Raw genomic sequence first — 24,000 nt, 5'->3', positions numbered from 1 at the left:
ATGTTTTTTTTTCCCTTTTTTTTTCAAGATTTCAGGTTGTAGTTTATGCTTAAAAGGGAAGCAGCCACCCTGATTTTTGGTGCTCCCTCCCCCCCCCCCCTTTTCAAAAACCTTGAACGTTGAAATTTCTGGGTCTGAAAGTAGTTAGACTAACTCATCAACCAGTGTGTCCCCCCTCCCCCCCCCCCCGCCCCCTAGGTCATGTTGACACTGACACCAAGGCTAAGGATTTTATAAAACCTGTAAGCACAAAAACTCACATAAGCATAGACAAAACATTGCCATTACAGAAACGGGCTACCAGCCCACTGACATTGTTGTGACCACTCAATTAACTTTTTTTATTTTGCTTAGCAAAATATTGTGTATTTTTTTTTGTCAGGCAGAATTTTGCTTAGCATGTTTCATGAAATTGGGCGCAGGGAGCGGGTCACACATTTCGAAACTAGGGTTAGCGAAATTTGCGATCACCACCTAGTCCTATCTCTTGTATAGGAGTCACCCAAGCAGGCAGCGGCGCGTAGCCGGCAGGGAAGGGGAGGGGCGCCTCCCACAAAATTTCCAGTGCCTTTCCCCCTCCCCCAAAAAGGGGAAAATAATTTAAGGAACGATAAACATAGAGGGGGTGGTTTTATATAAACGACGGTGGCCCCGTGAATCACGCCCCTTTTTTAAGGCTTTTTATCTTGTTTCCATTATTTTTTAGTATCGGAGGAAGCATTGGGACCAGGAAAATGATAACTCATCTGTTGACGATAAATTCATAGATTTTTGCCGTTTTAACTCAATAATGAATACATGTAGTTCTTGTATTTAAATTCTTAAACTTCTTTTTTTTTTGGGGGGGGGGGGCGTAATTATTTCTGAAGCGGGTCGACAAAAAATTGCGACAAAATGTAAGCAGCGCCCTCTTTTGAGAAGTTACAGAATTAGTATGGTACCTAAAGTATTTTTATTACGTAGATATTAGTATGAAGAAACAGGCACTAATGGAAAACGATTGGGGACTAAGACTGCTGGTTGTTGTTTTGACTTCTGCAACGAAAAAAAAGCTTTTATTGTTGTGATGGAAACAGTTCTTTTTAAATCAATATTCTGTTTGCTGTCTGTCGTCTGCGAATGCGAGTGTCACCACGGGAATTCACATCAAATCACAGAGAACAGCCAGCCGGGGAATGGGTGTAAATTTCAGGCAGACCACCCGGCATTTTGAGTAAGTTTTGTTGAATCTTGAAAGTTGAATGAACGACGCCAAGCAAGAGTCATGTCTCTTGCCCGGCCGTCTGTCGATTGCATAACATTCTGATTGAATAGGAATGATTGATGTTCTTCTACTTTGTTGTGGTTAGATTTCCCCATAATATTTCCACAATGCCCTTATTCTAACGAGTCATAACTGGCACTGTCATGTGGTGCCGGTAGGACCTATGCCGGTGTGGGACTGATTTTGTACCCAAGCAAGAGATTGTCCTGATTTCTTGCTTACAATGATGAGTCACATTACATGTACATGTATCTCGTGTTTTTCAATACCTGTTAAGTTTTGATTCTGTACCCCAGAGATGTTGCCCCCCCCCCCTCCCTCCCCCACCACACACTTGGCGAATTGTGTCAACATTTGACCTGACAATATTGAAATCACTTTTGCCATGCATTTTTATTACATTACAATGTATCCTCAAATCTGCTTTATGGTCAAGCCATAATTGCAATTCTAAGATAGACAAATAATGAATAATAAATAATAACAACTTCTCTCTGGTTTATCCCCTTTTTCCTGTCCTTATTTCTTGCTTCTTATCTTGTACTTTTAATGATTTCACCTTTTCATATATTTTGGTAGTTATCGGTGTTCCTACATTGATTGTAGATTTTGTAACCTTTCTCTTTCAATTCCATCCTTTAATTGAAATGTTTTTACTAAAAAACGTTTATCCCAAATTTGGCTTTTTGTCAAGCCATTATTTGCAATTTTAATAGACCAATAATAATACAAATATTTCTTGCTTCTTGTATTTGTTTTGAATAATTTCTGTTTAGTTATAATTTATTTAAAGGTGTACCTACATCATTTCTTGCTTAAATCTTGTATTTAAAATAATTTCATTTTGTGAATATTTTTGTTGTATAATAATAACAACAGTTTCTTCCCTTATTTCGAAAATAATTTCATTTTGTGATTATTTAATTGTATAATAATAACAACAGTTTTCTTCCCTTATTTCTTGCCTAAATCTTCTATTTTAAAATAACTCCATTTTGTGCATATTTTTGTTGTATAATAATAACAACAGTTTCTTCCCTTATATCTTGCTTAAATATTGTATTTAAAAAAAACTCCATTTTGTGCATATTTTTGTTGTATAATAATAACAACAGTTTCTTCCCTTATATCTTGCTTAAATCTTGTATTTTAAAATAACTCCATTTTGTGCATATTTTTGTTGTATAATAATAACAACAGTTTCTTCCCTTATATCTTGCTTAAATCTTGTATTTTAAAAAAACTCCATTTTGTGAATATTTTTGTGGTATAATAATAACAACAGTTTCTTCCCTTATTTCTTGCTTAAACCTTGTATTTTAAAATAACTCCATTTTGTGCATATTTTTGTTGTGTAATAATAACAACAGTTTCTTCCCTTATATCATGCTTAAACCTTGTATTTTAAAATAATCCCATTTTGTGAATATTTTTGTTGTATACTAATAAAAGTTCTTCTTCCCTTATTTCTTGCTTTGCATTTCAATTTCCATCCAAATACCTTTTTAAATTGTTTTTTTACTATTTGTTTACTGAATACAAAATATGCCTTTTTGATCGAGCCTCATTTGTATTTATAATCAAAGTTCATAGCCCTGTTCGCAAATAAGTCATACATTTTCTCTTTTAATATCCCTTGCTCTAAAAATTTCTACATATTTTCTTTTTTTTGAAACATTTCTGATGTTGACCAGTTTTTAGACTTTATTTCCCTATAAAAACTTTGTGAGTCACAAACCCTGATATTTAATGAACCAAGTTGCCTCCACTGTTAGCACCGTAATTTATGATTTGATCAAATGTATTTATTATTTGTGTTTAAAGGAGAACTTGCAACTTAAGGCCTTCAACAAGATAAAGGAGAGCATCTACGCACAGATCCATCCAGAGTTTATCTGATTTGTAATGCTTCAGAGAGACTAAGACTGACAGAGTACAATGGACTCACCAAACCTAAACTTGTGAAAGATGGACCTGGTAAGCTTGAGAACTTTGTTATAGGCCTGGAAGTGGAATAACACAAAGGCCCTCATGCAATATATGCTCATCCCCACAATGTTTAGTCCACATACAAGAGTCTGATCATCAGGTACTGTTGGGAACAAGGTAGTCACCCTCATGTGCATCGTGGATGTTTATTTGGACAGCCAGAATGGGCGGGATTTAATTAATTATGCGCACATCTAGAAAAGTCTGTCATGTGCAGTAGACACTTTAAATGTGTGTTTAGTAATTGGCTCAGATTTTTACCCCACCATAGGTACAATGTATAGAGTAAAAGGTTGGCTAGAGGTTATTGCATATCCTAATTTAGTTGTAAAGTCATAAACAACTAATATCTTGCACTGTGAGATGTTTACATTTGATGACATATAAAATAATCTTGTACAATTTTTAATCGTCATGGGGTTGAACCCTGCTGGAGGGTTATTCTGTGACTGTTACACAGAACTTGGCAAAGTACTGAGTAAACAGTATAGCGGGCATACCAAACCAAGTACACACTGCCTAAGCCCACATGTGACTGTGAGCTTACACATGCAAACTTGGTTGGTCATTGGGTGCACGGTGACCATCCCATTTATTGAAATGATATTATTATGGGATTACATATTTAAAAAGGTCAAATAAAAATTAAGTCTTGCGAAGTTCACAGTGTAATTTTGAGTAGGTCTGGTAACAAAAAAACAGAACATATGTTTGTTTGGCTAATTATAGGGTACCTGTCGCCCACTTACAAACTTTTTAAGTGTTTTGAAATCCCGACTTTATTTTTATTGCGCACCAATTATTAAAACATCTGTTTTTCAACATTGACTATTTCAAATGGCCCCTAATTAGCTTATTTCCCCTTGAGGTTCATATCAGAATTTGTTATTGTAAATTTAACTGATAATTATAAATGCTGATAATTTGCAACCCTTACCCCAATGTGGAGTCAAAGTTTGTATTTTTCTTACCATTTCAGGGTCTACTGCTGAACAGAGAAAATCTCCACTAGGAAAGTTCTTCGATTGAGGTTGCCAAGCAATCTTCGACACAGGAACCTCTGTTTTGGCCAACAGCTGACGTGGAATAGATTTGTAAGCTTGATGGGAGCTGCACCTCTTGTCAATCGCGTCAAAGTAAAGGTAGGTCCAATGGAGACTTTCAGGACACTAGATGGCTGCATAAAAAAAACTATTTATCAGAGCACTAGAACTTGCTTGTTAATGGCACTGGACACATTTTAGTCAATACTCACAGGCCCGTAACTAGGAATTTATAATATTTGTATTTGTATTTGTATTTTTTATTTTTTTTGGGGGGGGGGGAATTGTTTGAGGGGCGCAGCCTTAAAAAAAAAAAACAATTGGGGGCGTTTTGGGTGGACTTTTTATTTGGAGGGAGGGGGGGGGGGGGTATGTTTTTGGGGCAGATTTGTTTTCCTTTGTTTTTACATTTTTTCTTGAGGGGCAGATTGTATTTTAAATTTGTTTGCGAGTTTTGTTTGAGGGGGCAGCCTTTTTGTCGATTCTGGGGGGGACTTATTCTTTGAGGGGGCGGATGTTTTTTTTTTTTATGTTTTGTCTTTGGGGGGTTTTGTGGCTTTTTTGTGTTTTTATCTTTGGGGCTGGACTTTTAAAGATCGCGGACCTTTGTCCTTTTGGGGGGGGGGGCGGCAGATGATATTTAAATTTGTTTGTGAGGGGGGCAGCCTGTTTTTCATTGAAACAAAATTGAGAGCTTTGCGGGAATATTTCTTTGAGTGGGGCGGATGGTTTTTTGGGGTGGACCTATTTTCCTTTTTTTTCTTACATTTTTTTTAGGGGGCTGACCCTTTTTTTTCAAGGGGGGCAGGTTGTATTTTAATTTTTTTTAGGGGTTTTGTTTGAGGGGGCATCATTTTTTTTATTAAAAGTTATTTAGGGTGTTTTGGGGGGACTTTTACTTTGAGGGTGAGGGGGGGCGGATGTCTTTTTTGTGCTTTGTTTTTTCTGTGTTTTTATTTTGGGGACGGACTTTTTCTCCTTTTTTCATTTTTTTTAGGGGGCAGACCTCTATTTTTTAGGGGGCAGAGGGGATGGCACCCTTTTAACATTAAAAAATGTTAAGGGCGTTTTTTGGAAGACTTTTTCTTTGAGGGGGTGGGGGGGGGCGGATGTTTTTTTTCTGTGTTTTTATTTTTGGGACAGACTTTGTTCAACTTTTTAAAACATTTTTTTAGGGGGGGGTGGACTTTTTTTTATAGGGGCAGGTTTTTCTTTTTCAATTTGTGGGTTTTGTTTCGGGGGCAGCCTTTTTTTATTAAAAGATGTTAATGGGCGTTTGGGGGACTTTTTCTTCGAGGCGGGCAGATGTTTTTTTTTTGGGGGGGGGGGGGGGGGTGGGGGTAATGTTTTGTTTTTGTTTTTATTTTTGTGATGGACGATTGTCTTCCCTTTTTTTTATTCATCCTTTTTTTTTGGGGGGGGGACTTTTTTTGAGGGGGCCAATGTTTTTTTTTGGGGGGGGGGGTTATGGTTTTTTTTGTGCTTTTATTTTGGGGTGAGCGATTTTTTTTCCTTTTTTTATTTTTTAAACTTTTTGTTTAGGGGGCAGACCCCCCCCTTTTATTTAGGGGGGCTAATTGTATTTAAATTTTGTTTGAGAGGGGCAGGCTTTACTCTTGTTTTCATAAAAAAAAATTATGGGCCTTTTTGGTGACTTTTTCTTTGAGGGGGGGGGGATATCTTTTTTTGGGGGGGGGGGGGGGTTATGGTTTTGTTCGTGTTTTGTTGATTGTGAGAAACAACTCCCCCTAAAGTAGGCCTAACATAGGTTTTGAGAAAGAGGGAATTTCTTAGTAAAATATTTGAAATTGAGAAATAATTCAGGCCTAATGCCTTTCTCAGATTGATACTTTATGCAAAATGTTGGGATACACAAAGTGAGAATACTGCTCTGAATAATATACCAAATGTGTCCAATGTTTGTTAAGGCAGTACTTTTGTGTTAACTTTTGTGTGAATTTTAGACCCAAACAATTCATCCCATCCAAAAATACCAATTTGAATGGTGAACTCATACTTGTATTGTAATGACCTTAAAAAAAGTTGTATTTTGCATCCATCTGAAAGTCTACTATTTTGTATGGCTGGTAAAGTTGGTGGCAATGGTAGTATAGTAAGAATCCTACAAAATTTAAACCCTATCCCAAACCCTATTCCTAGGGATAGGGTTAGGATTAGGGTTAGTTGTGTAACCATCACCTCTACCTTTAAAGTGTATATTTTTACCCCAAGAAACTGTTGATTAATTTGTTTAGCTGATGATGACATAACTTTGAAAACAATCCCATATTTTTGTTTGGCTCTAACTATTTACCTGCCAATTTCCATAGTGGGTAATATAACTTAATTTTGGTTTGGCCACATTTTTAAAAGAAATATTGCCCATCTGTTACATAAAATGAATGTAATAGTAAACATGATTATATTTTTGTTTGGCCAAACTGAAGAAACTGTTGATTAATTTTTGTTGGCTGATGACATTTTGTATTCTTGCACAGATGTCTTAAGAAACTAATATATTTAGTTGGTGAGACTTTATAAATTTGTTTGAGTAGCCATAGTGGCTCTGAAAAGAGTTGGTTTTTACTTTGGCCTTTACTCTTGGGTCAGCTTCTGGAGTTTGTAATCTTCTCCTTATCGTGCTTTTTAGGAGTCTGAGAGGGGAGAGACACTTTGAGTGAGTGGATTCATCAGAATGGACTTTCTTAAACCCCTTGGCGCTCTTTGGATCCTTGGTGACATCTTCATTGGCAAATACTACTCCAAATTTGATCGAGTGGACAACCGTTTAGGTTTCGCTGATGCTATCAAGGGTGTAGAATCCAAGGCTGAGTAAGAAACCTACTTTGTAAATTTGAAGGATTATTTTGGGAGTAAGGAAAAGTAAAGATGGGCCAAACAAAAATATAATAATGTTTCCTATTAAACTGAATATGGGTAACAGGTTTGTGGCAATGCATGCTTAAAATCATTTAAATAGTGCTGATTGGTATTATTATGCAAAATAACTGCTGACTGGAATTATTATACAAAATAAAACTATTTGGTCATTCATTGACTTTTACAATTGAGTGCAGAAATTAAATGAACTCAGACGGACTGTCAGTCAAACCTGACATTTGTGGAAAACAAATATTGCAAATAGAAATATCGCCTACCTATCCACCCTACTTGTTGACCACTTTAGCAACACCTAGCAAGTTGTTGTACTCGCCTTGTTTTCAGTGTTACAGGATAAAACTTCTAAAAGCATTGCCTACCTGTGTGCTCACCCTTTTTGTGAGGAAACATGACTATATTTTTGATATGCCCAGACTTCCTGCCTACAAATTTTTCATTGTAATAGGAAAAAAAAACATGACTTAATTTCTGTTTAGCCAAAATATTAAGACAAATGTTGCCCAAATTTTACCTAAATTCAGTGTGATAGGAAACGTGATTAAATTTCTGTGTGGCCCAACTGAAAACTACCCATTTATTTCCAATGTACATGTAAAAGGAAACATAACTATCATTTCGTTTGGCTCGAGTGTGACCACCAATAAATTTGGTTAAAAGTTATCTTTCAATAAACTGAAAGTTAAAGGCACTGGACACTATTGGTAATTACTCAAAATAATGGTTAGGCTCCCTCTGAAGTACATAGTTTTCAAGAAAGAAACATTTTCCACTTAAATATTTGAATCTGATTTCGAGACCTCAGAATTAGATTTTGAGATCCCAAAATCAAGCATCTGAAAGAACACAACTTATGCGCAACAAGGGCATTTTTCTTTCATTATTCTCTCGCATATTCAACTACCAATTGAGCTCAAATTTTCAGGTTTGTTATTTTATGCATAAGTTGAGGTACATCAAGTGAGACAACTGGTCTTTGACAATAACCAAACGTGTCCAGTGCCTTTGAAGGTATGATACAGGATTGCAGGATAAAAAAATCATCTTTTAAATTTAGTTTGAAAACATACTGATTTTGAAGAAACATGTTTGGAAATATCTTGAAAGGTCTACATAATCGGTTGTTACCCCTAAAATTAAGTTAACGTTTTTACATGTTGAAAATTATGCTTATTTTTTAGAAACTAACTTTCTAGCCAAAAAAAACTTCTGTAATGTTGGAATTAGAAATCTGAGTATTTAAGTACTTGTAATTTGAAGGCAGGACACTCTATCGAGAGGATAGATTATATTATCATAGATCTATCTAAATTTATGGTATTTTTATTTCTTTCACTTTTATTGTGAGTTTCCATCATCAGTGTTGTAAAAAATTCTCTGGCCTCAATAGAGCCATCCTTGTTTAATAGATTGTCCTACTGTACTACTTTATTTGCGAATTTTATCTCTTAATTTATTTGAGTGTTATTTTGATAAATAATTTGTATTAAAATTTGTCTATTATTATTATTGTTAAAAGATATTATTATTATCATTTATTTTAAATTATGTTCCAATAAAAAATGAGAGGATTTAGTAAAGAAAAATGTGTCATGTGTTCTTATATTTGTAATCGTCTTTGTTTTAATATATTTTACTTTAAAATGGTTGGTTAAAATATTTGGGTTTAATTATAGAAATATGAAAGGGTAAACTTTATTTATACAAAATCGGACTCAAATAACTGATTGGCAAAAACTTTTTTTTTTCTCATTAACAACAGCAACAAGTTTTTTTTATTACACACTGGACAATTTTGACCAACAGAGGGGGCTATTTAATTTATTTTTAACCAACAGAGGGGGCTATTTAATTATTTATTCCCGTAAACTATATAACGCAATGCTATACATACGTGGTTGTGTAATGTTCATCACTCCAAAAAATGTATGATCTGTACAGTCATCGTTGTGGCCTAGTGGTTAAGGTTACAGTTTCGCGAGGACAAGATGAGAGGTTCGAGCCCCGGCACGGACCATGAGGTAAGCGAAATAAAGAAATAACCCACGTTTCTTCCACAGGAACATGTACAGGTCTTGACGCACGGAGAGGAGACGCAGCAGCAGGAGTCAACACGGAGGCGGCACCACGAGGAGGGGACGACACCGGGACCAGAGAGAGAGGGGGAGGCGGCACCGGGAAGAGAGGGGGAGAGGGAGGCAAGAATTTTTTCATATTTTTCGATTTTTGGGAAAAAAAAAAAAAAAAAAGACCGTTAATTTTTTTTTTAACGGTCTATGAAAAAATTAAAATCGCCTGAAACGCACGCTCGTTAATTTTGGTGAAAAAAGTTGTTAGAAAATATTTTTTTACCAAAAACTTGTATTTTTTACGCATTTTTGGTAAATCATTTTCTTAAAATCGCTTGAAACGTACGCTCGTTAATTTTGGGGCAAATCGGTGAAAAAAAAAAAAATTCTAAGTGCAAAAAGTCGTGAAACTCATAATTTTTGAACGATTTACATCACTAAAACGTCCCAAAATACTTCTATACACCTTCACACTGCTTACACCGTTGTATTACATCAATCCAAACATTTCCTCTTCAAAATTCATCCAAAATGTACAACTTAACTCAAAAAACGGCCTTTAAATGCAACTTAATTGGCTTTAACAATGTGTATAGGCCTACGGTTCAACTTACAATAACAATACGTACTACACCTAACGCATTTTCGTACATAATTTCCAATTCTTGTACCTTTTTTTACCAATCCTAAGACAATTAAATCAGTTTACATACATTGCGATTCAAAAATAACTCATTTTCAACGAAAAAACTCTGAAAACGAACACTTATTCACGTACATTTTCCCAGTAAATATTAAAGAAAAAAATAGTCAGACACCCATCACTACCTGTATTACCACTTCTTAGAGACTGGGAACTAGACATAGACGGTTGCCATATGTAAACAACATGTCCTGAGCATTTGAGTACAAAGTACACGATCTTTGAGCATCTAAAACTCTACCAAAGGATCTCTAACTGTGAGTAATTTACAAGAGTCATAACAATATTGAGTAGCCAAGTTGTTTACAACGTTTGTGGAGTAACCAGGGAGGGGGGAGGGAGGGGGGAGGGGTGGCAAGTGGGGTCAAAGATATCATTTTACAGTTACACCATCTTGGGGCAAAGACATCATTTTACACGATCTTTGAGCATCTAAAACTCAACCAAAGGACTTCTATCTGTGAGTAATTTACAAGATTCATAACAATATTAAGTAGCCAAGTTGTTGACACCGTTTGTGGTGTAACCAGGGATTGGGGGGGGGGGGGGGGGGGGGAGGGGTGGCAAATGGGGGCAAAGACATCATTTTACACGATCTTTGAGCACCTGAAACGTTACCAGAGGATTTCTATCTGTGAGTAATTTACAAGATTCATAACAATATTAAGTAGCCAAGTTGTTAACAACGTTTCTGGTGTAACCAGGGATTGGGGAGGGAGGGGGGGAGGGGGGGAGGGGTGGCAAGTTGGGCAAAGACATCATTGAGGAGAACATTTGATTTTGATTTTTCATAAAAGCAGTTGTTATGAGAGAGCAGTAGAGGCTCTCGCAAAGCAGCAGTATTGCAAGATGGTTACGCCAGAGTTCGCTTTCACCGCAACAGACAACGACTTGTCCCAAAGTCTATCGTCTCATTTGGGGGACAAATTGAGGGCCCCCTCTGGTTATGCCACTTGTTTTAAACTACGAGAAACTAATTGCAACTTTTCATCTCTACATGTAGGCAAACACACAAAAATGAAAGGGCACTCCTAGTTTTTACATGGTAACAATAATAGTGGTTTCCTATAGCGCTCATACCCATCAGTGATGCTCAAACCGTTCCTGTTGTGGAGCTTTAAGTATAAGAACAGTTCCTTAACATGGTGCTATGATGCAGTATGCAGCCTGCGTAAGACCAGGAATATTGGGGCCAACCCCTTCTCTTTTCGATATGTGCACCAATTTCTTTTACGTGCATAACACAGCACACAGAACCGATGGCTTAACGAGCCCTCCCCCAAATCCGAAGGTCGCATCAATAATGGTTATTAAGTCTCTTGCTTTAGGACATAAGTGTCACGACTGGGATTCGAACCCACACTCTGCTGAATAGAAACGTCAACAGAGCTTGAGTCCGCTCAGCTACAATGCATCAACATCAACAACAACAAATAACGTGTTTTAATCTGACAGTTTATTATGTTTCAGATAGTAAATTCTTTCTCCCATAAATCATTCTTACTTACGTGTTGATTGTCGCAATCAATATAAGCTCGATGTGAAAGTACTTTAGGTCATTTGTGTTAACTGAAACAGGAGGATGTCAATGAACTTGCTGATTTCAAAAGCAATGAAGTTGTGATTGTCACGAGTAATCCCAAAGCAAGTTTCTTGACATTGGTGATCAATCAATTTAAGTTTATACGATTCCTAAATAATACATTCACAGTCTCTGCGTATAAATGTTACAGGAAAGGCAATGCGAATTACGACACGCTTATAGGTGAACAAGAAGACTGATCGTCTTATAAATTGAAATAATTTTGGGTTGAAACAAGAACAGGCACCCCAAGCCAAAATATTGACAAAGTTTAAATAGGGAGACCGCCAACATAGGGCTGTATAGCTTAGTTGTGCGTCGGCATAATTTAATCCATAGGCCCTTGGTTCAAACCCTGCTCTTTCAGTTTGTCTTTGTTCAACCCCAAATTATTTGACAAAGCTACGTCACACACCCATACCTGTGAGCCACTTAAGCATCACATAGATACATGATTGTATTCTACTCATACTAATTAATTTTCTTTCCATTATTTTATAGATATGTGCTGGCAGAAGAACTCCAGGAGAAGTACTCCCGACAGAAACCCCTCAGCATGATTCAACTTTAATTGGCAACGCTATGAAAAAACTAAGCTGGAGAGTTCGATTAACCCAAACATTTAAGGTGTTTGTAGGAAAGTAACATTCTCCAAGAAAATTAATTAAGACACATTCATGACTGAGTTAGAGTAATTCCAGCAACACATATTGTGAAGCATAGCACAAGTATAAGAAATGTGGCCATTGAAACTCATTGTTTGCTTTCTGCAGATGAGTTGATTGTTGTGTCTTAAGCTTTGCCAGCAAAATGGCATAATGTAACTTTAAATATTCTTCTGCCAGCAATTTTTGTCACTTTTAAAGGCAATGGACACTATTGGTAATTACTCAAAATAATTATTAGCATCAAATCAAGTAATGGGAAGCTGTTGATAGTATAAAACATTGTGGGAACAGCCTGGGCTCCCTCTGAAGTGACGTAGTTTTTCGAGAAAGAAGTAATTTTCCACGTATTTGATTTCGCGACCTCGGAATTAGATTTTGAGGTCTCGAAATCAAGCATCTGAAAGCACACAACTTCGTGTGACACAGAGTGTTTTTTCTTTCATTATTATCTCGCAACTTTGACGACCAATCATGCTCAGATTTTCACAAGTTTGTTATTTTAAATGCATATGTTTAGATACACCAAGTGAGACTGGTCTTTGACAATTACCACTAGTGTCCAGTGTCTTTAAGTACCTTTAAAGATTATTATTCTCCCGCCAGTACCAATCGATAGAACCTTACATCAACAGTCACAATAAATGGACTGTATATTAGTAAAGGTCTGTTTACAAAATGTACGACTTCATCAATTGTGCTTCATCTCATTTTTTTAACAATTTATTTGGATTGTAAAAAGATTTCAGAGGCAAATTGACCAAGCCAATAGCCATACCCCGCTACTGCCTCACCGGTTGGGGGACTGGACTGCAATAAATGCAAAAGGTCCATGTCCCATGATGCAATTTATAGGCAACCACTTTCAGGCAATGCCCACTAAGAAAACAACATTGCCATCTGAATTTTCACAGACACTCATTAGAGGTAAATGTATAGTGAGGCCATGATTGAAAAAGTACTTTGATATCAAAGTGTTTTTTTGTTTGTGTGCACTGGAGTAGTTGACTCAAAATTGACTTGTGTGACAAGGCCCTTTAAGTACATTGATGGTGAAGTCACAGTGCTGCACTGTCATAGTGTTTATTTGTAAACAGACCTTTTTACAATTCATACACAAAACAAAAAGCCTACCTTAATATCCTAGTATTGAATAATTCACAGAGTTGAAGTACGAGAAGCTTGTAGTAGAGATGATGAAGTGTTTGAAGTCATGATGAAGTTGCAATCTAAGTGTTCTCATCAAAGCCCTGGTGCATCTCTTGTGAGGAAACTGCTGCTCCTCATCATCTTAATGAACCTGTACACAGGAATAAAAGAATAAACAATTCTATGAATTATAATATCCATCGATCAAATTTGATGGTCTGTGTCTAAATTTAACCTTAATTTCAAACAAATAGTGTACTGGCCTATTTATTTTACTTTTTAAAATGTGTATAAAATGTTTGATAACAAATTTCCTATCCCACTATTGAGCAGCTGAATTCAAACCAACAGTCTCTGAAGTAAAATTGTTAAAAGTTTAATCTATGTCTACCAACTTAGAACTTTACTTTTAAAGTTTGTTTTATAAAAAAATTGTGACAGTTGCACTTTGACTATTGAAGTAAATAAATAAAACTAATATGAAATTGAACAGAAAGCAAATGAGTTGTTTATTTGTTTCATAACATTATTTATTAAGTTATACACATAGTGTAGGCTGGTAATAGATGGGGGGGGGGTTACATCTTAGGGGCGGTTTAAGATTGAAAAAGGGGAGGTTGTAGTGGATTGTACAAGGCTAAGGCCAAGTAAAAATAAAAAGATTGTGAGGATCCCGCTTTTTTCTTAACGCAAACAAAAAAAAATTTTTAACGATCTGAGACGAGAAATTTGTTTGGGTTGAGAAAATAGCCTGGTTGTCTTTAAAAAAATGTGTTGGACAACCATTTTGAAAAAAAGAAACTTAGGAAAAAGTGAGGCTGCTCATAAACATTTTTTTTTTTTTTGGGGGGGGCCCTAAAAGTTGAAGGGTTATCTTGGGGGCGGTTCAAGATGGAAAGAAAAGGGGGAGGTTGGGATGGAAGTACAAAGCTTTAAATAGAAGGGGTATATTTTGGGGGCGGTTCAAGATGATAAGAAAAGGGGAGGTTGGGATGGAAGTACAAGGCTAATAGCAGAAGGGGTATCTTGGGGGCGGTTTAAGATGGAAAAACAAGGGGGAGGTTGGGACGGAAGTACAAGGCTAAAAGCAGAAAGGGGACGGTTCAAGATGAAAAGAAAAGGGGGAGGTTGAGATTGAAGTACAAGACTAATGGAAAGAAAGGGTACATCTTGGGGGCGGTTCAAGATGGAAAGAAAAGGGGGAGGTTGGGATGGAGGTACAAGGCTTTAAATAGAAGGGGTATATTTTGGGGGCGGTTCAAGATGATAAGAAAAGGGGAGGTTGGGATGGAAGTACAAGGCTAATAGTAGAAGGGTAAAGCTTGGGGTGGTTCAAGATGGAAGGAAAAGGGGGAGGTTGGGATGGAAGTACAAGGCTAAAAGCAGAAAGGGGTACATCTTGACAATTTCATATCTTATATGAGAGCAGCTGAATTCGATGCAATAATCTCTGAAGTAGAATAGTGTAAAAGTTTTTAAATCAATGTCAATTCAAGTAAAGGGTTTACTTAAATGTACTTTTTAGTTTTTTTAATTTAAGTTTTTGCGGTCCTACTACTTGCCGTCAACTCGCCGACTTGCCGTCAACTCGCCATCAACTCATTTTCGTGCCGTCAACTCATTAAATTTACATGAAAAATCTATAAAAAGGGGGCACGGAAGTGTTAAGTCTGGGCTAAACTACATATTTCTCATGGTTTTCGGTACAAATTCATTCACAAAAACGACTTTGTGTTGATAAAAAAAAAGTACCAATCATTGACATCTTGGGCCAAGACTAATCATTGTGAAAAAGCAAGATGGCGGCCGACAGTTTTTTGGCTTCGAGAATTTTTTTTCACGAGAAAAAAAAAACAATTTTTATTCCGAAATATGACCTAAAACTTACGCGAATGCTCTTTGAGCTGATACTTTACAGTTCTATGCTTCTTTTGTGGATTTTAAATGTATATTGGAGGAGTTGACGGCGAGTTGACGGCGCAAGTGAGTTGACGGCGAGTTGACGGCAAGTAGTAGGACCCAGTTTTTGCTCTTGTGACAGATGCTTTTTTGAATAAAACTAAAATGGAATTGAGCAGAAAATGTATGAGTTGTTTATTTGTTTCACAAAAGTGGGACTAATACACATGTGTAGGCTGGTAATAGATGAAGGAACATCTTGGGGCGGTTCAAGATGACAGAAAAGTGGGATGTTGGGACTGTACAAGGCTTTTAAAAGCCAAATATTGAGAGGGCGCCTCTTTTTGCTGATTTTTGTTAACCCCCTAGATGGACTGAAAAGGGGGAGGTTGGGATGGAAGTGCAAGGCTAATAATAGAAGGGTTATGTCTTGGGGGCGGTTCAAGAATGACAGAAATAGGGGCGGTTGGGATGGAGTTACAAGGCTAGAAGGGGTACATCTTGGGGGCGGTTCAAGATGGGAAGAAAATGAAAGGTTGGGATGCAATGGAATTACAAGGCTAATAAAAGAAGGGTTATGTTTTTGGGGGCGGTTCAAAATGGGAAGAAAAGGGGAGGTTGGAATGGAAGTACAAGGCTAATAATAGAAGGGTTATGTCTTGGGGGCGGTTCAAGAATGACAGAAATAGGGGCGGTTGGGATGGAGTTACAAGGCTAGAAGGGGTACATCTTGGGGGCGGTTCAAGATGGGAAGAAAAGGGGGAGGTTGGAATGGAAGTACAAGGTTAATAAAAGTAGAAGGGGTATATCTTGGGGCGGTTCAAAAAATAAAGAAAATGGGGAGGTTGAGTTGGAAGTACAAGCCTAATAGAGGAAGGGTACATCTTGGGGGAGGTTCAAGATGGACAGAAAATGAAAGGTTGGGATGCAATGGAATTACAAGGCTAATAAAAGAAGGGTTATGTTTTGGGGGCGGTTCAAAATGGGAAGAAAAGGGGAGGTTGGAATGGAAGTACAAGGCTAATAATTGAAGGGTTATGTCTTTGGGGCGGTTCTAAATGGACTGAAAAGGGAGAGGTTGGGATGGAAGTACAAGGTTTTTAATCGTAGAATGGGTAAAGCTTGGGGTGGTTCAAGAAAGAAAAAAAATAATGTCAATAACAATAAATAACATTTGTGTATAGGCCTAGCACTTTTCACTGGCAGTTCAAGGCGCTTTAACATTGTCTGAAAAGATGTGTTTTTAGCTGAGTCTTGAATGAGCTGATCGAGGATGAGTCACGGATGTGTAGAGGGGGAGGCATGGTAAAAGAAGGGCTAGATCTGCGGGCGGTTCAAGAACTTTGAAAGAAAATGGGAAGTTGGGATGGAAGTACAAGGTTAATAGTAAAAGGGGTATATATCTTGGGTTCAAGAGAAGAAAGAAAAGGGGGAGGTTGGGATGGAAGTACAAGGCTAATAGTAGAAGGGGTACATCTTGGGGCGGTTCAAGAAAGAAAGAAAAGAAGGAGGTTGGGATAGAAGTACAAGGCTAATAATAGAAGGGGTACATCTTGGGGCGGTTCAAGAAAGAAAGAAAAGAAGGAGGTTGGGATAGAAGTACAAGGCTAATAGTAGAAGGGGTACATCTTTGGGCGGATCAGAAAGAAAGAAAAGAAGGAGGTTGGGATGGAAGTACAAGGCTAATAATAGAAGGGGTACATCTTGGGGCGGTTCAGAAAGAAAGAAAAGAAGGAGGTTGGGATAGAAGTACAAGGCTAATAGTAGAAGGGGTACATCTTGGGGCGGTTCAAGAAAGAAAGAAAAGAAGGAGGTTGGGATAGAAGTACAAGGCTAATAGTAGAAGGGGTACATCTTGGGGCGGTTCAGAAAGAAAGGAAAGAAGGAGGTTGGGATGGAAGTACAAGGCTATGATAGAAGGGGTACATCTTGGGGCGGTTCAAGAAAGAAAGAAAAGAAGGAGGTTGGGATAGAAGTACAAGGCTAATAATAGAAGGGGTACATCTTGGGGCGGTTCAAGAAAGAAAGGAAAGGGGTGGTTGAGATGGAAGTACAAGGCTAATAATAGAAGGGGTACATCTTGGGGCAGTTCAAGAAAGAAAGAAAAGAAGGAGGTTGGGATGGAAGTACAAGGCTAATAATAGAAGGGGTACATCTTGGGGCGGTTCAAGAAAGAAAGAAAAGAAGGAGGTTGGGATGGAAGTACAAGGCTAATAATAGAAGGGGTACATCTTGGGGGCGGTTCAAGAAAGAAAGGAAAGGGGTGGTTGAGATGGAAGTACAAGGCAGCGTGACTGGGGGTAGCACTTGGATTCATCAGCATGATCCACACACTGACAATCAAACTCATCATAAATAAGAAGAAAATGTAGTTGTAACTCACCAGTATTTGTGGTAATTTCAAGAGGTGGAGAGTGTAATTAAAACATTCATCTGCTGAGGGTTCCTTGTGATGTGCTGATGGTTGGTGATGACTTAAACCGTGTCTGATGAAATGATGTACGATACACAGCGAGGTTACTTCAAGGATTCCTACAGTGGGGAAAACATGCAACAACAATTTGCAATGGTGAAAAAGTGGTTGTATGGGATCTTTCATTTTATTATTATTATTAAGGGTGTATTATTGATTTCAATTTCAACTCAGCAGTAGCCACTGGTCTCCTAGACGGGTCCAAGAAATCAAACAATTTTTTAACAATTTGCTCTTGAAAGTGTACACCAGTTTTCCTCAGGTGAGGGTAACTTCTAGGAGGAAAATGTAAATTTGTTTTGAAACCTTGCAAACGGCAGGAAAGCAAAAGCACAGAGCCCCATGGCAAATAAGTTAATTCAAGGCCTGAAATTAAATACTTTCCATTTAGCCTTTACTTTTTAGGATGTTTTTAGGATGTTTTTATAAAAAATGTTCAGTAAAAAATATGTTTAAAACATCAAGTTGAATCTTATCTTTTAAAGGACAGTTATTGTTTTAAACTTGGACTTGACTTCTACAACTTTTTCTTCATCCATGATTGAACTGAGATCAACAGCACGTCAGAAGTAGGAGCTGCTAAACGAACAGGGCCTTCTACTTTTCACTTCCTAAAACAATGTCTTCAGATTCATGTACTACGAATACTCTCTTTATTTTTGTATATTGTTTGATTGATTAGATTGCACCTCCGATCAAGGGGCAGGCCTGATACTTCACGGAGGCAACGAAGGCGATTGCCTCCGTGTCCCCTGGTCATTGCCTTGGTGCCCTTGAAATGCTCCAGTACAAATTTGCAATTTCATCATCCAAGAAGAAAATGCCTTGGTGCCTTGGTGAAGGGGACTCGACAAACTCCCACAAGGGGTCTGGATATAAACACCAACCTAGCAACAGCCAATCTATCTCATACAAACATTGGTTTCCAACATGATTATGCATTGCACAAATCAAGAAACTGTGATTCAGTAACTAGGCAACACAACTTACTCTAGTCATTTTGAAATCAGCGATAAGCTTGGTAGAATTAAGCCCACCTTGTTGAGCTGTAATGGCTCCGCTTTTAACATCGGTCTCATCACTGTCACCATTACCGATGTTAAAAGCGGAGCCCTTACAGCTCAACAAGGTGGGCTAGATAGGATTCAAACCTACAACCGTGTGATTGCCAGTCATGCAGCCTTATCACTAGACATGCTAGACAACCGTTAACCCTTGCATATTGACGTCAAGAATCGGCTCATTAGTGAGGTAAGGAAACTTTATTCTTTGACATTTGGATAGTTGGTGGCTGTGAGTGATGCACACACACTTTCAATGTTTGGTGTTTTTGTACAGGTACATTATAAGAAAGCGTGAGTGTCAAATACAATATCACTCACCGAGTCAGACAGTGCAAACAATTGAACAATATCAACATTGCCAGCTAGCAGTACGTTTATGTGATCTGCTTCACCAACATCAACAAGCTAAGTTGCTATTTATGATCGCTCATTCATGGTCCCTACTAGGTAAGGTTGAGGGCTAAACTTAGAACCATGACTAATTACTCAAAATTGCGACTGTCCCGTCCATCATCATCATATATAAGTCAAAACAAGTATAACATAAACAATGTACACAACTCCAATTAGCCAACCAATTCAAAGTGTCCAAACTAATTCGAACCCACAACAAGTTCTTTTTTGAATCCCACTTTAAAAAGGGTGCTACCTGTACCATCTAGATACACACCACGAATCTACCAGCTATTCCTAGATGAAATTAACAATACACTAAACCAACAAATCCTTACTTACCGATCTTTTATGATGAAAACATTCTGATTTTAAATCCATCTTGAGCAGACGACATGTTTACGAAGATTATACAGTGCACACATGCGCAATTTCCGCCCCATCCGAACTTGGCAATCGCTAGTCCCAGCTTGAGTGTTCGAGTTTGGGTGTCCCAACTAGAGTTGGGTCAGTGGTAATTGGGAGGGATAGCAGCGAACAGGGTGCATTCCTATTAACTCCATTATAAAATTAATGTGTGCAGCCAAAATTGTTGATTTTTTTCTAAACACCACACATCATGAGTCAATAAATTGCTGGTTTTGTTTTATGTATCATTTTTCATTTGGTTTCAGACTGAATTTTGTGTGGAGGCTATACAGCCAGTGTTGCATAGAGTTTTATGGGCGGTCCCAACTACAGTTGGAGTGCCGGACTACAGTTGGGGCCCAACTGTAACCCTCAAGTCGGGGGACCTGTCCAAACTACAGTTGGGCCGATAGCCAAACTTGGGACGGAACAGCGCCCTCTCGGTTGAACAAAAAAAATAATTACACGATTTAAAGACAGCGCCCTCTAGTGATGTAAAACTATTTTTAAACGAAATTTACGACAGCGCCCTCTTCGGCGAACAAATATTGCCACAATTGAAGACAGCGCCCCCAGCGTTCAACTTAATAATGGGGTTTTGGGAGGTAACTAAAAGAGAAAGAGTTTCCCGCACCCAATATATGCATTTTAAGGGTATTTTTATGATTGAAGAGTTGTTAAAAAAATAAATTCGACCCCCTATAAAAGTTTACCCATTGTTTTACCCAATATTTTGTTTTTTTTAAAGTTGTCTTAGGTGGGATAAAAGAGCTAGACAAGGTGACCTTTATTGAAAAAAAAAGTGAACTTTTTACATTGGTGGTCCTTTCTGGCAGGCAGACACTACACTAGTCATCTGCCGTCGATTTCACAAAACTCTTCCTAACTTAAGACTAATCTTAGGACTTAGGACGAGTCCCAACCCTACACTGCAGCATGCAGACCTTAACAAAATCGACGGCTGGGAAAATAATTACATAATTATTTGAACAACTTTATAGACGGGTCACCTTTTTGTTTCTGTCATAAACTGATACAAATCAGCCAGTGCCATCTCAATGCCTGTAATACCGCTTTGAACTTTGCTCGCGTAGTAATGAATAAAATACACCCAAACAATCCCTCTTCATTGCTTCGTTATTTCGATGCATCGTGAGATAAAGTTCCTGTATTAACTTTGGTCCTATTTCTTCATAATTCACTTTTTTCTTTTTTCAAAAGGATTTTTGATTAATTTTTATTCAAAATGCAGGGCTTTGGGTAGGTCTGTGCTGGACTTGCCTATTTCTAGTGAGAACAAAACAACTTGTTGAGACCACTAATGGGAAAAAAACGAATACAATACCACACACAATAAACACTACCCATTGGATGAATTCTGAGGCAGACTTCATGACTTTTAAAGGAAGTGGACCATAATAATTACCAAAAACAAAACAATAGTGTTACTAAAAAATAATTGTTAGCATAAAAACTTACTTGGTAACGAGCAAGGGAGAGCTATAGTTTAAACATTATGAAAAACGTTTCTCTCTAAACTAAGGTAATTTTTGAGAAAGAAGAACGTGTACTTTCACATTTTTGTCAATGAATTGAATTTGCGACCTCACCTGAGGTCTCGAATTCAACATCTGAAAGACCACAGCTTGTGCGAATGGGGAGTTTTTTCTTTCATTATTCACTTGCAACTCCGACAACCAAACTGAGCTCAAAGTTTTACAGGTTTGTTTTTATTTTCATAATGTTGAGATACTCCAAGTTAGATGACTGATCTTTGACAATTATTACCAAAGGTGTCCAGTGCCTTTAATCATCATTTGTTGGAAATAATAGACCTCCATTGTTATGTCCGAAAATCCTTTGTGTTTGTTTTTCTCTGTGTGCAACTGTAGCCTACTAATAATTATTTTCCCCTAAAATTAACTACCTTACTTAGTTTCTATTTTAGCTTGTGGGAAAGCCATCACACTAATTCAGTTCACCAAGTTTACCCGAAAAAGTATTTTCACAACATTCATAATTCTCAATCATTTGCAGAGCTAGAGCTGTTCCAAAGCAGGTTGAATGATCGACAAAGTCCATCGCGGCCAAAATATATTTTAAAGGCACTGGACACTATTGGTAATAATATTGTCAAAGACCAGTCTTCTCACTTTTTGTATCTCATTTGCATAAAATAACAAACCTGTGAAAATTTGAGCTCAATCGGTCACCGAAGTTGCGAGATAATACTGAAAGAAAAAACACCCTTGTCACACGAAGTTGTGTGCTTTTAGATGCTTGATTTCGAGACCTCAAACTCTAAATTAATTTTTTTGGGGGTCTCGAAATCTAATTTTTATGGAAAATTACTTCTTTCTCGAAAACTTCTCACAATGTTTTATACCATCAACCTCTCCCCATTACTCGTCACCAAGAAAGGTTTTATGATAATAATTATTTTGAGTAATTACCAATAGTGTCCACTGCCTTTAAAGGTTGGGTACACTTTTTGTAATTATCGAAGACCAGTATCTATAACTTGGTGTACCCAGAGATTATAAAACTGAAAATTTAAACTCAATCTGTCAAAATAATGTGAGAAATTAATGGGGAAAAACCAATCTTGTTGCAATTATGTGCTTTGCAGATGTCTAAGAAAGGCTTAATGCTTGAGGTGACAATAACCTCTTTATTTCAAACTAACACAGCCCTTCAGCGTTCCTTCTTATTTACCAGAAGTTTTTATGGTCAGTTAAGCAAAATAAGAACTTTACGAATGGGTCGGTGTGTCCCGGGGAATTCTGTCCCCCATATTGGAAATTAACATGGGTTGAAGGAGGATGATTCAAACGAGGGTGTTATTAGAAGAAGTTTGTCAGAATCTCAAGGGGACAGAATCTCCTGCTAGTGCCACACACCACCATCCACCTAAAAGTTAATTATTTTCATTCTCTGTATATTAAAGTGATAGGGCGACCTCTAGTGGTGGAGATTGCGGTGCAGAGCCACCTCACTTTGCACCCTGACACGCCCCCTCCTGCAAAAGTGCATCTAGCAGTGCATGCTGCAGCTGTTTCAGTATTTCCCCGCACCTTTATTTCTGAAATTTTAATGTAGATTTCTAAAAATGTATAGAGAGAATTTCACACAAGAACGTGCCATATAGTGGTGGACATAAACGAGCTAAATATTATAAACCCCCAAAGAAATAATGGATTGTGCCCATGACCTTTAGATAACAAGGTCACGTTGCTGCCATCACACACACACACACGTACGTGTCCGCGCCGTACACACATTGCAATTCAATGCATTAATTTTTGTTATCACGTCGTGTATTCTGTACTCATTTCGGGGTCACGCAGAAGACACAAAAACAGCCACGAAAACCCCACATTTTACCATTAAACCTCTGTTCAGACGTCGCTAAACTACCAACCCACCATCAGGACAAGTCTAACAATGGTCTCATCAACTTATTTTGACGGAATACCTTCGGAAATGTGAATTTTACGGCGTGTTTTTGTGTGTGAAGTTCAAAGACTTTGCAAAAAAAGTGTTGGCGCTTCAATCAACAAACACCAATGGCAAGGTTGTCTGCTCGCATTTCTAACTCTCGGCTCTACTCATCGTTACTCAATTGCTTGGACTAAAATTATTTGAACATCATCATTATCATTTACGGTGAGCTGAGTTTGACAATATTACAGACGTAAACGTCATTCATGTGTGAATGTGACTGAAAACCAGGTAAGTCATGTAAATTGGGGGCATTGAAAACTGTGTCAAATTCTTGCGGTGGTGGCATGGTGTGTGCGGGCGGTCATCAAGGGACGTGCTTGCCGTTTGCACCCCGCAAAACCCCGCGGGAGGTTGTGCCGCTACGGCGCTAGGTGTATTTATTTACCCGGGGATTTCAAGTTGTTTTCTTCGACTTCAAAAGAAAACAGGTCTATGTCTTATGATGAATGTGATTCACTAAACAATGTTATGTTAGCTAGGATTAATTAGGCCCTACTGATATAATTATGATAGATAAAATAAGATAGGCCTACTGATCTAAAATTACTGGCTAGTATTTTGTTAGTAATCATTCATTTACATATAAAATTACTGGCTAGGATTTTGTTAGTAATCATTCATTTACATTCAATAAAAAACAGGAAGGTTGTTGACACTGCATTGACTCATTGACTTGACAGTTAAACAGCAAGCTCAACATGCTCAAAAACAGGAAGGTTGTTGACACTGCATTGACTCATTAACTTGACAGTTAAACAGCAAGCTCATCATGCTCAACACAGTTGGATGGATTGGGAAGCTGTGGCGTGTGAAAACTGTGGCGTGTGAACAAGTTAAATCCCATGTAGATAAAAGAGATGTTTTGAGGTTATTTTAGTTAAGGGTAAGGCCCTTAAG

At 37.7% G+C, this 24,000-nt stretch overlaps 1 protein-coding gene and 2 long non-coding RNA genes across 3 annotated transcripts in view; 2 read left to right on the top strand and 1 right to left on the bottom strand.

The window, feature by feature from the left end:
* The first annotated feature begins 1,047 nt into the window (after positions 1 to 1,047).
* Positions 1,048 to 7,908, top strand: LOC117305435. The gene is made up of 4 exons (XR_004520673.1): positions 1,048 to 1,213; positions 3,089 to 3,241; positions 4,233 to 4,395; positions 6,947 to 7,908. It is a non-coding gene; the product is annotated as an uncharacterized LOC117305435 (long non-coding RNA).
* Positions 7,909 to 12,742: 4,834 nt separating this feature from the next.
* On the bottom strand, positions 12,743 to 19,855 carry LOC117305301. Its single transcript, XR_004520662.1, has 3 exons — positions 19,534 to 19,855; positions 17,645 to 17,793; positions 12,743 to 13,513 (listed from the first exon to the last, which is right to left on the bottom strand). It is a non-coding gene; the product is annotated as an uncharacterized LOC117305301 (long non-coding RNA).
* Positions 19,856 to 22,919: 3,064 nt separating this feature from the next.
* LOC117305023 (nuclear receptor subfamily 1 group D member 1-like) overlaps positions 22,920 to 24,000 on the top strand; it is a 47,919-nt gene continuing 46,838 nt past the window's right edge. Inside the window, exon 1 of the mRNA XM_033789713.1 lies at positions 22,920 to 23,331. The gene's annotated coding sequence lies outside the window, so the exon portion shown is untranslated. The remainder of the gene's footprint in view (positions 23,332 to 24,000) is intronic.

This window comes from Asterias rubens, chromosome 22 (genome assembly GCF_902459465.1).
Source record: "Asterias rubens chromosome 22, eAstRub1.3, whole genome shotgun sequence".
NCBI classification, from domain to species: domain Eukaryota; kingdom Metazoa; phylum Echinodermata; class Asteroidea; order Forcipulatida; family Asteriidae; genus Asterias; species Asterias rubens.
The sequence above is the reverse complement of the archived record's forward strand: the minus strand, read 5'-3'. Positions and strand labels throughout refer to the sequence as shown.